This window comes from Talpa occidentalis, unplaced genomic scaffold (assembly GCF_014898055.3).
Source record: "Talpa occidentalis isolate TD23 unplaced genomic scaffold, MPIMG_talOcc4v2.1 talOcc4.4, whole genome shotgun sequence".
NCBI classification, from domain to species: domain Eukaryota; kingdom Metazoa; phylum Chordata; class Mammalia; order Eulipotyphla; family Talpidae; genus Talpa; species Talpa occidentalis.
In genome coordinates this window covers 35,234,122-35,240,285 of record NW_023604295.1, presented here as the reverse complement: position 1 = coordinate 35,240,285, position 6,164 = coordinate 35,234,122, and positions in this window count along the sequence as shown.

Below are 6,164 nucleotides of genomic sequence, written 5' to 3'. Positions count from 1 at the left end.
AAAATCCAGAAATAAACCCACAGATTTATGGTCAACTAATCTTTGACAAAGGAGCAAAGACTATGCATTGGAGCAAAGAAAGTTTGTTCAATAAATGGTGCTGGGAAAACTGGGTCGCTACATGCAAAAGAATGAAGCTTGACCACTACCTCACACCATACACAAAAATCAACTCAAAATGGATTAAAGAACTAGACATAAGACCTGAAACCATAAAATACATAGAAGGAAATATAGGCGAAACACTACGGGATTTGCACATCAAAGACATCTTTACAGACACATCACCCAAAGCATTGATAGTGAAGAGAAAGATAAACAGCTGGGACTACATCAAATTAAAGAGCTTCTGCACAGCAAAACTTCAGTTTATTCCCACACTTTTCTCTTATAACTCCCAATATGTCAGAGTAAAGAATTCTTAGAGAGAGGAAATAATTAAGATGGTCTGCATCTTACTCTGTTGGAAGGCAATACAGAGTAATGCTTAAGGATCTATTTAAACAAACATTTTATTTTTTTTACCTAACATTTTAAATTCCAAATGGACTTGCCATATGACTGTTCCCTTTTCTATACTCTCTTCATGCCAGACTCTATTAATGCTACAATCCATTGTTCATGAAGCAAAAACAATTTCTGAAAACAAAGATTGAATTCCAAATACAAATGGCATTGCTATAGAGCCTCCCAGGCATCTGCCCAATGCAAAAAAAAATACACAAAAAAATAATTCCTCATTAAGACCTATCACTATATAGTTAAAATAAAATTGTGCCAGATCTTGGGTTAAAACTATATTTCAGAGATCCAGGCCAGGGTTATTTCTACCACATTAATGATTCTCAACCTTGGCTGCACATTGGAATCACCTATAAAGCTTTAATAATTACCGATGTCCAGTCACACCTCAAGAGATTCTGGTTTAATTTGCCTAAAATATGGTTTGTGCATGGAGAATTTTAAAGATACCCAGGTGAATCTAATATGCAGCTGAGCTTACAAGCCACAGATCACAGTGCTCCCTATGCCAGTTGACGAGTGGCTAACTCGCAAGATCCCAAGGGCAGGGAACAAAGGAGTAAATGGCATCCACATTGCACATGCTGACCTCCTCTCTCTCCCTCCCCTCTCTCTGCTCACATACTATAACATACACTTAGTAAAATGAGTTGTTTATTTAACTAATGAATACTGTCTTCTTTTAGAGCAAGAACATTTAAATATTTTCTTAAAGAGCCAGATAGCAAGTATTTCGACTCTACAAGCCATACAGTCCATGTGGAAACATGTAGCAACTACTCAACAGTACCATTGTATTAAGAAGCCATAGAAAACATGTATGCCATGTGTATGTCTGTATTCCAATAAAATTTTATTTATTAAAGCAGGCACCCAACTCACAGGCCATATATTGCAGTTTGCTGACCTCAGATTGTGTAACTCTAAGACCTATTAAACAATTACTACATATACTTTGTACCTGACACTGCAATGATTCTGATGCCAGTGGTCTTTAGAATTCCATTACAGTTGTAGAGATATATTTGCCTGTCAGAAGAAAAGATTTGCTGCAGAATACTTCTCCTCTCCCTATAACTGATGTTGAATAGAGACATTTATTTCAGGATAGAGGCATGATCGCTTCCCAAAAGTCCATATCCACCTATGTTTAATACCTCCCTACTATCCCAAAAGGGGGATGTTCCTCTCTGAAATTTTCCTAATACTTTCTCTGTACCTGTACTGTACCACTTGTCCCTTTTCACACATATATTTTATATATTCTATTTCCCATTTAAAGCATAAGCCTATGGAGTATAGTTACTAAAATTAATACTACCACTAGTTACTGTTATTGCTATTATTTGCTTATGCATGGTGTTTTACAACCACTTTCATCTCCACTATGCCCTATAATTAGAGGACACCCCTTGGAAGACAGGTAGAAGCGTAATGATCATCACCTGGATGTTAAGATAGGAAAACTGATACTCAATAAGATTATTGAGCAGTAAGATAAAGAATCTAAACTTGAATCCAGATCTCATAACTAAAGGAAAATGTGCTCAGTTGGAGTGGGGGTAACTACATATGTATTCACAGAGAGCTATATTCAAACTTGCTCTGTAGTTGCCATAAAGCTTGGATGTTAAGGTCAATGAACACCAGATCAAACAGACTGTGAAGAAGTTCTATGAGACTGTTGTCAAGATCAACTACCACTTTGATCAGGTTTGAAAGAGAGAAGGAGTAAGTTCTACTGGCTCCTGACTATAACTATTGCATATTGCCAGTAAATTGGGATTATCAAATCCTGAGTCCAACAGGCTAATTCTAAATACAAATATAATTATTTTAACATCAAAAATAAATCTATTTAGTAGCTTTTAAATCTTGACCAAGTCATATATCTAAGATATTTTGGTTTTGAAACTATAAAAATATGGATATCAGTAAATTCCTACCCTTTTAGGTTGTTTTGAGAATTAGAGACAATCTGATAAAAGTTCTTGGCACTAATAAATCCCATGACGACTATTGCTATTGTTCCTGATTATCCAGAGTTTGCTTTAGTTTGCACATGCTTCCATTCACTAATACATGAATCATTGTATTTGATATGGTGTCTTTAATTTAATTGGTACTCAATTAACATTGAATAAATGTAATTAATTAGTCAGCTACTTAATGACTTAACTGTATGGGTCTATATTTATATGTTCCTCCTATCATAAACCTTTTAAAAGTAATGAGAATACACCCTAAAGTAGAAAAAAAATAGATGACTCCTTTTATAAAAGGCAATACAAAAAATAATTTCCTCTCCAACTCAGAGTGAACCTCCTAGCCATGTGCACATGCTCAGAAACACTTTGGTTAACTCTTTAAAGGAGCATAACCACCAAGTGATTACCCTTCCTTACAGAATCATAACGCTTAAAAGTCAACAGAAGTCAAGTTGTCGGCAGGATTCTCTTGATTAGTAGATGCTCAATTTTAGCTTAATCATCAGTAAAAATGAAAACTTCCTCTTGATTTAGAATTTTTCTTGGACAATACCATAAAACATCCCTGAAGAGTTCTAAAAAGAGTCAAAATTTCAGTCTCAGAACTTGTTTTGGAGATACCTCAATCCCCTTGCATCTCTTCTACTGGGAAATCAATGACTACATTAATTAAGATATAGTGAGCGGCCACTATGTATCAGGTACTTTACTAGGCTGGTAAAAGAAGCAAAAGAAATGGGTTCTGAGTTCAAGCAGTCTGTGATCTGATGAGAAAGAACAACTCTGAAGCAGACTCTTATATACAATGAAGTATTTGAGAGAAAGGGGATGAAAGAGAGAAATATATTCAGAGAAAATCTCCAAGAGTTCCAGATTTCTGTGGTACATATATTGAATACTAGCATCTGGGAAGACATTTGAAGACAAAATGACTAGGAAAAAAAAACTTCACCAGCTGTCTCAAAAGGAGGTCAGAAGAACAAGTTCCTGAAGACTTCTGCTCCACAGTCAGAGTCCATACAATCTTATGACTTTCCTTTCCTCAAGCCTTTGAGGTCCTTATGATTTAACCATGCAGTAAATGCTAAGGGAGAAAAGATTCTATGATGGGGCCTCCCTGGTGGCGCAGCGGTTGAGCGCTGGGTTGCGAAGCTGCCCGCTGCCTCTGCAGCGCCGGTTCGATCCCCGGCTGCTCCCCGGCCACCGGAGGAGGGTCCCACATGGCGCGCAGACCTCTCCTGCCGCCCGCTGCTCCCCTCAGCAGTGTGCTTCGGTCCTTCTGCCTGCTCTGTTCCCCGCTCTGGCTCTGGTGAATTCTCTCACCCTCCCGCGCTTCTGACTGTACCCAGTGCTTGTATAAATAAATAAATAAAAATAAATAAATCTTTAAAAAAAAAAAAAGATTCTATGATGAAGGCATCTATGGACTATATCCGGAAGTGGAAACATAACTTTTGTTCCTAACCCATTTATCGGCACTCTGTAATGTGGTCACTCTGAGCCACAGGACAACAGGAAAAAAAAATTCCACTTTTATGCTCGGGAAGAGAGTAAATCTATATTAAAAAGCACTAGCATGGGCCTCCCCTGGTGACTCAGCAGTTGAACGCTGAGTTGCAAGGCTGCCCGCAGCCTCTGCAGCACCAGTTCGATCCCCAGCCACGGGCAAGGGTCCCACAAAAAAAAAAAAAAAAAAAAGCACTAGCAGCTTCCACCACAATATGCCATTCTAGCCATCAAACTTCTAATCCACTCTTTTTTCAACATATTGAACATACTTTAATCCTCACCAAGGAAACAACACAAAGTCCCATCCAGTCAGTCACTACACCAAATTGAAAGTCCAGCATGTCTGAATCTGTCCTCTTTGTTCAATCGCGATATATCTCCTCTGGTACATTGTTCTACATGCTCCATGTAATATGTAACAGTGGACTAAAGATTACTAAAATGGAAACAATTATTCAGAAATGGGAAGAAGGGCCTCCCCTGGTGGTGCAGCTGTTGAGCGCTGAGTTGTGAGGCTGCCCGCAGCCTCTGCAGTGCCAGTTCAATCCTCAGCCCAGCGAGGGTCCCACAAAAAAAAAAAAAAAAGGGATGAAAAGGAGACACACAGAAGTCATTGGTCCATATCAACTCCTAAATCCCAAGAAAGCAATTTGAAGGTCTCCCATAATGAGAGAGAGGAAAACTAGTTGATGAGATACTTAAGCTGTTCGTGGGAGGAGCTCTGTTTGTTTTTATGGCTGCTTACTCCTCTTTGGGAGGTTTTTCCTTGTTCACTAACCTCTGTGACACATCTGAAGTGAGTGTCGTTTTTTTTTTTTTTAAGAGCTGTCCAAATTTCACAGCCAACTTTCTGCTGGAGCAACTGTGAGGACCTGAAGGAATTATAGTAATATCTTTAATCTTTATCATCATTCCTTTGATGCTATGTTGCTCTGGCAAATTTGGTAAGTTTATCAATTTACTTCTTGTCTGCTGTTCATGCAAATACACACATTCAAAGACTTTCCTATGCAGAAGCGAGCAAGAATATTGGTGAACAGTACTGCTTTCTGCTATAACTACCAATTGTGCAAAAAAGGGGAGAAATGAGACTATTCATTTATATTTGCTTGTCATTTTAAAAATAAACAGTAGAAGGATAAACACAGTGAACAAGGGAAAACAGAGAGCATAGAGGCAGGGCTGGGAGCCAGATTTTCCGTTTATAACTGTTAACATTGTTTGGATTTTTGAACCACATAAATGTATTACCATTTCCAAAAAAAATAACAACTTTTAAAATGAACATAAAGAAAACCTGGTACTCACAAGAATACAAACAGCCTGTCTTCTTTCAACTCTTCAGCAGCTTCACTTCTCACTGATGATGTTTATTTTCATCAAATTTTGCTCAGACAAAAAAAAAAAAAAATGTGAGCAGATTGAAGCAGGGGTAAGAGACACCCAGTAAGACTCACTCCTAAATCGCCAACACAATAGTACAACTTTCCTGCTCCCCAGGAAAGATGTTGTAAAAACTGGACATATAGCTATAGGTACCCTTAATGAATATCACAAGATTCTCTGGAATAAAGATGTAGGGGTAGGAAGGGCATGGAGCAGGTTTTCTATGACCCGGGCAGACGGGTAAAGGAGAGTTTTGGAGCCTTCGGTGGCTTTTCAGGCTTTTATTGGGATTTTGCCAGGTACACGGCAGGCAGGGGTGCTGGGGGGCTAGCAGGCTGGCAGGCTCCCAGCCTCCAGCAAGTCTTCACTCTACCTGGGCTCTCCCACATTCTCTCATGGTCTTGTTCTCTTCTGCTGGTTCCATTCAGCTCTCTCACTTGTTGGTCTTCCGGTGGTCTGTTCCGAGACGCCGCCCTTATATGCCCGGTCTTAGCCCAGGTGATCCCACCTACATATGCCTACACCCCACTCCAGGTGCCCGCCAGCAGGCATGCATTCAGAACCACAGGGATCCATCATCAACGCTAACGGCGGGAGGGCAGAAAAGTCTGACAATCGGGCCTCCCCAGTGGCGCAGCGGGTTGAGCGCCACTCTGTGAAGCTATCCACAGCCTCTGCAGCATGGGTTCAATTCCCGGACGGCCAGGGAGAGTCTCACATGGTGCGGCAGACCTCTCCTGCCTCCCCGCTGCTCCCCTC